The 10823-nt window shown below is 40.9% G+C and overlaps 1 non-coding gene across 1 annotated transcript; it reads right to left on the bottom strand.

The window, feature by feature from the left end:
- Window positions 1-4447: 4447 nt before the first annotated feature.
- On the bottom strand, window positions 4448-4520 carry TRNAR-CCU (transfer RNA arginine (anticodon CCU)). Its single transcript has one exon. It is a non-coding gene; the product is annotated as a tRNA-Arg (tRNA).
- Window positions 4521-10823: the final 6303 nt, after the last annotated feature.

Below are 10823 nucleotides of genomic sequence, written 5' to 3'. Positions count from 1 at the left end.
TTAATGGGGCTTCCTTAGTATTTATGTCTCCTAAATAATGGATAAAACTGGACCAGAACATCTGAGACCACTTCCCATATGTACTTGTATATGGCCTTAGGTATGTTTTTGCAGACACACATTTTAAAGACAACACTACCTCCTGTAGTCATTCTCTTCCTATGCAAGTCCATCAAGCTTGCTTTCCCTTCATGCTCAGAAATCTCATGAAAATGTTAGGCAAAGGGCATTGTTAATTATTCAAACAGCAGCTGTTTTTTGTAGCATCTTGGTGGTAAACATGCACACTTTGAGGCCATAATGTAGGATATGAATTTTAAAGTATATAAATTCAAACAGTTTAAAACATAGACTGCCCCTTCTTAGCTTACTTCCTGGGAAGTTCAACGAGACTTGTGCCTCTGAATTCAGCATCATTGTATAAGTCTAGTGTTATCTAGTGGCTAGTTTCAGACTTGGCCTGGGAAGACCCAAGTTTAGCACTTTAGCCATAAAGTTCAGTGGATGACTTTGGACCAGTCTTAACCTTACTCATCTCAGAGATTTGTGAGGATATGGTAGAGAACTATGAATGCTGATCTATGTTAAGAGGAAGGACAGGATAAAAATGTGCTTGATAGATGTTAATGATACATCTATTGTTGCCTGTTTTTTTGTTTATGTATGATGTCCTATTTAGTCATGTAATTAAATTTGTTCACTTATATATTACATCATGATACATTTTCTGTTTCTTTGTGCTCTCAACCTTTTTTGGTTGGGTATTTTTCCCTTTCTTGTAGTGTTAAATCCTCATACAGTCACAAAATTCACTGGTAACCCTGGGGGCAATCATTAAGAGCAAAATAAGGATGGAAAGACCACATATGCCATCCCAACAGGGTCACGAGTGAGATATATTCAGTAAAATCAAAAATGGGATATGCTTTCTTTTGCCCTAATCTGGATAGCCCAGGTTGGCCAATCTTGTCAGATCTCAGAAGCAAAGCAGGGTAGGCCCTATCTAGGACTTGGATGTGAGACTTTCAAGGAATACCACAGTAATGATATGGAGGCAGGCAATGGCAAACCACCTCTTAACTCTCATCTCTAAAACCCTACAGGGCCACTATAAGATAGCTGTGACCTAACAGGCACTTTCCACCTGCTTTGTTTTAAAAATCTTCCCTTTTCAAGAAGTTTAACATTTGTGATCTGTAACAGCATAAGTTTCCAAGACAGAGAATTTGATCTTCACGCTATTAATGATTATCCTGGTTAGCAAGGCAACTGAATATTCATTTACTTATACTGCTAGTTTGTTCAGTCACTACTGGATGAAAATGAACACTGAATGAGTAACTCAGTGAGAAGAATTTGCAACCAATTGCTGTATCTACCATTAGATAAATGCATTTTTATTTAAATAAAGTTCTTTTAAGGTTAGCAAATTATTTCATATTTATGACTCCCATCCCTTCCCTCCAGGTTGGTGAGGTAGCTTAAGGCCCACAAGCCCAGCCACTTCCTCTGGTGAGCGCTCTCCAGTGCCATGATATTCCTGATGCAGTGCTAAGTGCTTCCGGACACTATGCAAAAGACAGAGATAAGTGGCAGCCTGGAAATGCAGATCATGTTGAGCCCTGCATAACTTTTCACTGGTTACCTGGAGAGGAAAAAAAGTAAATAAACACAAGGAACTTTGAACAAACATTTGACTTTCACTAAAAAACCTAAGTAACTTTTAACACACTTTCATTAGCAAGGACACATGCTGTATATGCAACACAATGCCAGAACTTTCTTACAGGGGAGGGAAGGAGCTAGAACAGACATGGGAAATAGTTATTTAGTTCTGGATATTAGAACCTGGAAGAGGGCAAAAAGTACTTCAACTTCCTTAAACCACTCTCTTGAAGATTTAGACAGATAATACTATTAAAAGGAGCATCCAACACAAAATATTTAAGTCCTAAGGCTACAAGATGAGATGACTGGACAGCGTTACTCATGTAACTAACATGAATTTGGTAGATCCAGGCGGCAGCCGTGTTGGTTTGAAGCTACAGAATAAAATAGGAGTCCAGTAGCACCTTTAAGACTGACAAAGTTTCATTCAGAATGTAAGTTTTCGTATGCATGCATAGTTCTTCAGACAAGAATGAGGTACAGTGAGTAGAACTTCAAGAACAGAAAGGAGAGGGAAATTGCTGAATTACAAATTATTATGAAATTTGGAACAAACACCTCCCCAGGACTGAACAGGGATATTGGGTTTTTTTATCTCATTGCATATGCTGAACCTATTCTCACCAAGTATAGCTGCATAACCACAATATTCCAATGTATTTCTCTTTAGAATAGTGTATCAGAATAATGTTTTTTTATATTGACATACTCAAATAAGGGATATTGGCTGTTTATCTCATTACATATACTAAACCCATTTTCACTATAATTTAATGTATTATTTTTTTCTTATGACATAGAATGATGATTACAATGCATGTTAATTTTTAAAAGTAAATTAGGTGGACAAGAACATCTTAACCCTACTTGCTAGCAATACGACAATTAACAGACAGCTTATAGTACTTTTTATTGGTTTCCTATGCAAATACTATTCAGTACAAATGTTCTTTCAATTTGTTAATTACACTATTTTGCCATTGGATTTTAACTTTGTACCATTTTGTATTCTAAACCACTGCACACCAACTATATGTAGGTCTACTCACTGTACCTCATTCCTTGTCTAAAGAAGTATGCATGTATATGAAAGCTTACATTCTGAATAAAACTTTGTTGGTCTTAAAGGTGGACTCCTACTTTGTTCTATAACATGAATTTGAGTGGACTTTGGAGGATGGTGGAAGACAGGAGGACCTGGTGTGACTTGGTTCATGGGGTCACAAAGGGTTGGACTCGACTGTGCGACTGAACAACAAAAAAGGCTACAATCGTATTCACACTTAAAAGTCCCAATGAAATGAGGACTTACTATGGAGTAAGAATATTGGGGATCATGCTATACAATGCATTATCAGCAGGAGCCTGTTTAGGCTTAAAATGCAAGCTGCTTTAAGGAAATTCAGCTCCTACAGCTGTGGGGATGCCGGTGAAAACACCTTTTTGTATTCCTATGAGGCAAACGTATATTCAGCAACGAAAGCAGTTTCGGCATCATGGAGGATGGAAGACAGAAGGGCCTGGAGTGACTTTGTCCATGGAGTCGCAAAGAGTAGGACTCGACTGTGCGACTGAACAACAACAACAAAAACCCAACAGATCGCTGAGCCTGAGATAAGGCCCGTAAGGGGCTAAGAGACAGCGACTAAGGCAAATGACATTTCAAACGAAAAATGTGAGACGTTGCAGCAGCGAGTCCGCAGGCATCTGCACCCTCCTCTCCCCCATCTCCACCTCAATATACCCGATGAGCGCGGAAGGCCGCCTTCAAGTACTGATAAGCCGCCATGTCTTGGTACGAACGACCAGTCTCCCCTTTCGTATAACGAAGCTCACGCAAAAGGGAGCGGAAAGTGCGCAGCGGGAGCCCCAACGCCGCCATCTTCACCCTGGAGCACTTTCTCAGCCAATCAGGGTGTCTCGTCGACCCTTGACGAGGAAGCCCCTCCTCTGTCCCACAAGGATGGGTAAAGAAGCCCGAGCAATCCAACTGAAGATATCCCGGTGCCTATCAAACACCGAGCCATGGATCTCCGCGAAGATTCGCTCTGGAGGCGCCATTTGCCTTTGGAGAAATGCGGTTTTTCTGTTATCTTTGTTTGACAGCAGGGAGTGTCCCCTCCCGGGTATACTGATTAGCAAAATCAATACAAAGCAGATGTCTGGATCCAAGCCACTTGAGAGGCTTCTTCTTCCAACTGGCTGCGATGAGAGTATCACAGAAAAAGCAGGAAACAACCGGCTGAGAAGGAAATGACCTTCGCCAAGGACGTAAATAGTGTAATTTTTATTGCCTTTCAGTCCATGTGCGCTGCTTTGGAAGTCGATTTCTGGAGCAAAACATCATGTAATGTAAATAAATTCTGTGTTATGAACAAAGACAGATACCCAACTCACAATACATTTCATCCCTCCTCTGTATAAGAGCTGCATAGTCCATTATATACCAGAATAAAATGTTAGTCTTCAAGGAGCTAATAGGCCACAGTTATTTTTGTTTCAACAGACTAACACGGCTAGCCCAGCGAAATTTTATGGGATAGCACGCTGTGCTTAGTGCATCCTATGAAGAGCTGGATCCGATCAACATTTTACGCAAACGAATGCAACACAAACGAAACAACAACCTCTGAGAGTGCAGACTAAGTTACTCGATAGCGCACATGCATTAGCTGGATCCGTAACACTTATAAGGGAGAAGAGAAGAAATTATTGTTCGCGGCTTTAAAATATATCGCATTTAAAAATGCGAAGAGACTTTGGTAGGGGAAAAGAGATACACCCCAGATGGGACTCGAACCCACAATCCCTGGCTTAGGAGGCCAATGCCTTATCCATTAGGCCACTGGGGCTGACACGAAAACTTTTCTTCATATCAAGTATTTGTAGTTGACGTTACAGCCTTTCGCTACTAGATTCCACCCACTTAAGTATGTCGCGATTCCTGTGATGTTTCCGAAGCAGGAGCTAGCCTTAAATATTTTTTGACAGGTGTTCGGTGGCTTTATATGCCCTGTATCCCAAGGAAACATCAGAAGAGTTGTATCGAGTTCTTCGCGGCAGAAGTAATAGGAATCAGTGTGGAACAATCGATAACAAAAGGTCACGTGAGACGCCACTTTTCGTTGCGGTACTTTGAAATCATTTTTCTCCTCCAAAAGGTATGTTGTTCACTTGATGATTCGTATGTCCCGTTTAAATAGAAATCTGAGTACCTTAGACGCCCGATGAACGTGGAAAGAAAGCATAGAATTTAAAAAGCAAAAACATAGTTTTTTAAAAAAAAATGATTTATGTTATAAATAACATTTGTCACATTAGAGCAAAGTGGCACATTGGCACCTTGAAGTCCAACAAAGTCACCATTTAATGGGGGGGGGGGGGTAGCGAAGGAAATAAATATGTCTCAATTGGAGATAGGTGTGTAACAGTGCAATCTTAATGACATTTTCCTGGTGTCCCCCATTGACCCATTGAATAAACTGTAGTAGAATTCACAGTACACCTGTTTAGGATTGCTCTCTAAATGTATCTCTCTTAAATTGTGGACTACAAAGAGTAACTGAGACCCTGTCGTTATCCTCCATTCATCTTCTCTCAAACATGGAGATAGCTAATAGCATCCTTTTCTTTGAGGTGGGGTGATTTGTAGTGCAGTCTCTTCTGAAGATGACTGGGGAAGGCAATGGCAAACCACCCCGTAAAAAGTCTGCCGTGAAAATGTAGTGAAAGCAACGTCACCCCAGAGTTGGAAACGACTGGTGCTTGCACAAGGGACTTTTCCTATCCCTTCCCTTTTCTGTTACCAGACCAGAGAAATGCATTCCAACACACCATTCTAAATGACATTACATTCTAATATTAATTGCATTACATTACAGTCATTATTTTAATTTGCTGTTCCAAATAAGAAATGTCACATTAAACAGTGTATCATTATATCAACAGGATTAAACATCCAATAAGAAATACAATAGGATTAGGAATGCAGAAATCTGAAAGACAGTTGAAACAAAGCATAACTGGACACTTGCAGAAATTATATAGTGGAATCATATATACAGTCAGGCCTCAGATTCAACAGGAGCTGACAGGAAAGCAGCTCCTGAACCTTTCTGAGGGTTCCCCCTCTTCCTCCTCACTTACCTTGTCCGTTGAATAGTATGTGCAGCTGCATAACAATCCCTGGATTAGAAGAGCGGGCAGCCAGCCAGCCACCAGGGGCTTTACCGTGCCCCTAGCAGCCCTCATTAACCCCTGGAGAAGCCCACAACACCCTTTCTTCATTTCTTATGTGATTTTGGGTGGTGGGTGACTTGCTGGTCTTTTGACTGGAGGGGCAGCCCTGGAGAGCCCCAGGCAAACAAGGCCTGCATGGGCTGGCTGGATCAGTAGCCAGCCCATGCAGGTCTCGCTTGCCCGGGACTCTCCTTTCTTGCATTGGGTTGCTTTTGACTGGCTAATGAGTTATGCTAATGAGCTCCATCACCTATTTTTCTTCAAAACAACCCCTGCACACAGTAAAACAGGATTGCACTTACCTATAACCATTGTTCATCAAGTGGTCCTTTACAGGCACATATGGGAACTGTGCTCTTTCAGGCCAGCCATAGAGTGGAGCTGGCAAGCCTTATAAATAGGGTTCACAGGTACAATCATGTCCCTGGTGGAGGGATTTGGATTTCCAGGAGGGAGTGTGGCCATCCTCATGCAGTGATGTCCCACACAGTGACACCATCACTTTCTGGACAAAGCTCACGCATGCCCCCACTTTTCCCCAGCCATTTAAAGAGAACCATCCCTTTAAATGATTGAGGGTGGGGGGGGAGTGGGAGCAAATGCCTCCTGTCTTGCAAGAGGTGAATTCACCTTTTGCATGGCAGGAGCCAGTGGCCTCTGCTTGGGGTGGGGCTTCCCCCCCACTGGCCAGCTGGCTGGCTTCAAGGGAAGACCTAAAAATTGAGGGAACCCCCACTGCACCTGGCATCCCTAGTTATAAGGAAGTTTCTAGAGTCCAAGAGTGCTCCCCCTCCCATCCATCTACAATGTTGCCTTTCCCACCCAAAAGGTCACATGATGAAGGAGGAGCCAGCAGTCTCCCCTCAGTTCTTCCTTCACCACTGGAAGGAGTCCAACTCAGTAGAGAAGCCCAGAGGAGCATACAGAGTGGAAAGAAGAGAGGGATGTGTGCCTCCCCAGAAGACCACTCAGTGAACAACAGTTACAGGTAAGTGCAACCCCATTTTCATCTTCATGGCTTCTGCGCACATGGGATAATAGTAAATTCACTTACCCAGGAGGAGGGTGTGCGCTTTCCCCACGGCTGCCTTGCTTCTGGAGTCCAGATCCATCGTGGAGAAATATCAGACATATATTGAGGGTATTGACCAGGTGGCTTCCGTGCCGAATTCATCTAGAGGTAATCTGGATATAAACGCTGATGATGACGCTTGAGTCCTCCTGGCGTGAGCCGACGCAGTAATGGGACAATCTACTTCTACCTCAATGTATGCTGTTCTAATTGGGAACACTATCCATAGATAATGACTGAGCTGATGCTGCCTTTCCCTTATTGGAGCCCCTGCAGTAAATGAACAAATTTATATGTCTGCTGTTCTTTTTAAATGAAAAAGAAGTTCTCTTCTGATGTCTAGTGTGTGTAGTGTCTTTTCTGAAGCATAAGTTAAGAACAGAAAGAACAGGAAGGCTGATGTCCTGACCTGAAGACTCTCAATACGTGTATTGAGGAAGTGAGGAAAGCTTGCTCTCTGTAAGTCCTGGTTTTATTTATACATCTCAGGCAGTTAATGAAACAGGAAGCATGCATGAGGTTATGTCTTCATAGCCCCCAAGATTTGATACAGCCAGCAATTTATTATGTGTCAGCAAAAGGAAGCGAGAATACGAGTGTAAGATGTCTGCGCCCTTTTAGCCTTTCAGACACAACGTGGGCGGCTCAGGCTGATATGCCAAATGCGTGATCCACCCACATTTCTGTCTTCAGGCTTAACAAAGAGTTAATAAAAAAGGTGTACTAATATAGATGGGGTAATAGATAAGCCACAGGTGGGAAACAAACAATGATGGATTTATGCATTCACACTGGCATATCTCCGTATTTAATTTTTGTCTGTCCAAAAAAGATGCATGTATAGGGGGAGAAGGGTTATTCAGAGGCATACTTTTGGCTAGGCAGGCCGGCCTTCCACTACAGAGCTGTTTAAGTCTCCATCATGGGGCTGGGTATGCAGGCTAGCGTGAGAGGGCCCATCATGTCTTTTGAGGCTAGGCTACTCTCTTTATACAATAGCACCCTGGTATCAGTTCTCCCCCTTCCTGCACTATACCATTCCTGGAGAGTGTAGGCCAAATTGCATGATGTGCTCTCATTTAGGTTTCAAACAACCAAGGTTAAAAACACAGTTGAGTCAAAAGGGGTATGGGAATGTCAATTACCAAAAAGTAAGCTCTATATGTATGAGGGAAAGCTATGTGTCTTGGTAATAATAATAATAATAATAATAATAATAAATTTTATTTCTATCCCGCCCTCCCCGCCTAGGAGGCTCAGGGCGGCTAACAACATTTAAAACAATTAACATAAATAGATAAAACATTAAATTTAACAATTAAAATTTTTAAACATAAAAACCAGTCAATTAATTAAATACATAATTCAAATTGCATTAAATGTATCTGGCAGCAATAAAATTATTTTGGCGCTGGTTCTGCCAGTTTAAATGGTTCCATAATCGTATTATGGATGGCGGCTCTTTATTCCAAGCAACTCAGCAGTTGATATCAGTGTAGGCTTGTCTGAAAAGGGCGGTCTTGCAGGCCCTGCGGAACTGGTCAAGGTTCCGCAGGGCCCGCACTTCCTCCGGAAGCTGGTTCCACAATGCGGGAGCCGCGGCTGAAAAGGCCTGTGTTCTGGTGTTTTGGAGTTTGACCTCTCTCGGCCCAGGGATGGTCATTTTGTTTTTACCCACTGACCTCAGTGCCCTCTGGGGTTCATATGTTATTGACATTGATATTGATATAAAGAGTTATTGACAACTCTTTATATCAATAAACATTACTAGCTATGTTGCAAAAATTTAAGATGAATATCTTAACTTCTAGGCTCATAAGCAATACTGAGGGACATATGCAAGTAACATGTTATAAACTGAATCAATTCATGTGCCTTTATGGCAAGCAACATATTGTTGCCTAGGTGATCAAGATACACACATTCAGACATAGGTGAGAGCATGGCCAGAAATGGGCAGTCCATACTGGCCATATTAACATAGGGGAAAGCAGTGCCAGAAATGGGCAGTCCATACTGGCTTATTGTTACAATATAAAAACCATTTCACTGTTCATTTCTTGTTCCCTTCCTCCCTTAGTCTAACAAAAGGTCTTCTTTCTTGAGTTCATGGAGAGTTTGCGTGCTTTATGCATGACAATCTTTTCACAGGGAAATGTGTTTCTATTGCAGCCAAAAGGAATTCTTTTTATTTGGAAGTACGACTTGGAAGTGGCCGTGGGGCGGCTTATTGGGATCTTGCTGGGGCCTCTAGCCTTTTGCTAGGCAGAGGAATTTCCCTGGAAATAAGTGGTCTCCATAACTCAGTTTGGATGGGGTTTTAGGGGAGGCCTTCCTTCCAACATCAATGAGTCATGTCCAGGTAATTTCAGGACCCCCGGGCAGAAATGGAAGAGCCTGGAAAACATACTTGGAGAAACAAACAAACAAAATAACAATAATAGATTTTTTTTCTTTTATTTTCTTTTAAAGCTTTTCTTGGCTGTCCACAAATTGCCATAACTAAATTACCATACTTGTTTTGGACTGGAGACTTTCTTCTCCTCACATGAAGTTTTAGTTTGACAATGTCTCTGCCCTTCCAATGTTAAAGGGCAAATTTTATACAGCATACATTATGTAGAATACAAATTCACAATATAAACCTATGTATCACTTCTCATGATTCAGGCTAGTGTACATCCATATAAAAACATGCACCTAGAGATTTCTGAGAGGCTTTTTACTTCGTTGCAACAGATATGAATTTAAAAAAAAAGAAAACATGAAATTGTGCACAAGATTGGAGCTCCAAAAAAAGATTACCAGAGTTGAAATTACCCCTGGATTATAAAAATGGTCACAAAAAGGAAATAAAAACTTTTGCTATAGCTTTGGAACATATAAAATTGTCAAAAATAAGAAAAAACTTTAAAAACAAACAAAACAAAACAAAACTGAGGCCTCAATAGAACAATGCCAGCTTTTAACATACATGTATATGAGGGATCAGACTCAAAATGATTAGAGAATTGGATCAGAGAATTTAAACCACTGAAAATCAGTGGGGTGATCAAGTTCCACTGAACTCCATTTTTCTCTGTGCCAGCTCATCCCAATATGTTCTGTGGGTCTCACATAGGTGTGAGAGTGGATTTCAACAAACTTTAACAACAAAATTCTAAAAACAAATAATAATTAATCCTTAAATAAACAATTCTTAACAGACATACACCAGCAATTCTTAAAACTATCATAATGAACATGCATTTAAACTTGACTTGCAGGTCCAGATTTCCTGCACAGGATATTGAAAGAAAAGATGAGCAAACTTAATAAAACAATGAAAAAATCCTAGAAATCAAATTATGGTTAATACCTGGTCAAAAACACAAAACAATTCTTAAATCTATTTATAATAAGCATGCAATATATATATAAACTTAGGAGAAAACCTAGTAAGGAGCTTGCACATCCAAGAAGATATGTGGGGCAGTGCAAAGATAGAATTTAGAACTGATGCATAAAGCAGGGTGCTAAAACATGCACCTTGATGAAGAATGGTTGAAATAATGGAAAGGCTGAAACTTAAAACAAGCAAATGGAAATGTGTTATCCAGTAGCAAGCCTGGCCAGGACTGTAGACTGGATTGAAACACAAAATCAAGCAGAACTGGAGTCCTACCATGATAAGAACATGAAATATAGAAAGGATTTTCTAAACAAAACACTCAGAAGAGGTCAAACTCTAAGAAGATACTATAGAGGAATAAAATAAAATAGATAAGCATGTAGATGCTTCTTTCCACAGGTAAGAGGTTCACCAAATAGCTAAATAGGAGAATTGATATGCACAGTTCATAGA

Source organism: Heteronotia binoei, chromosome 8 (genome assembly GCF_032191835.1).
Source record: "Heteronotia binoei isolate CCM8104 ecotype False Entrance Well chromosome 8, APGP_CSIRO_Hbin_v1, whole genome shotgun sequence".
NCBI lineage: Eukaryota > Metazoa > Chordata > Lepidosauria > Squamata > Gekkonidae > Heteronotia > Heteronotia binoei.
The sequence above is the reverse complement of the archived record's forward strand: the minus strand, read 5'-3'. Positions and strand labels throughout refer to the sequence as shown.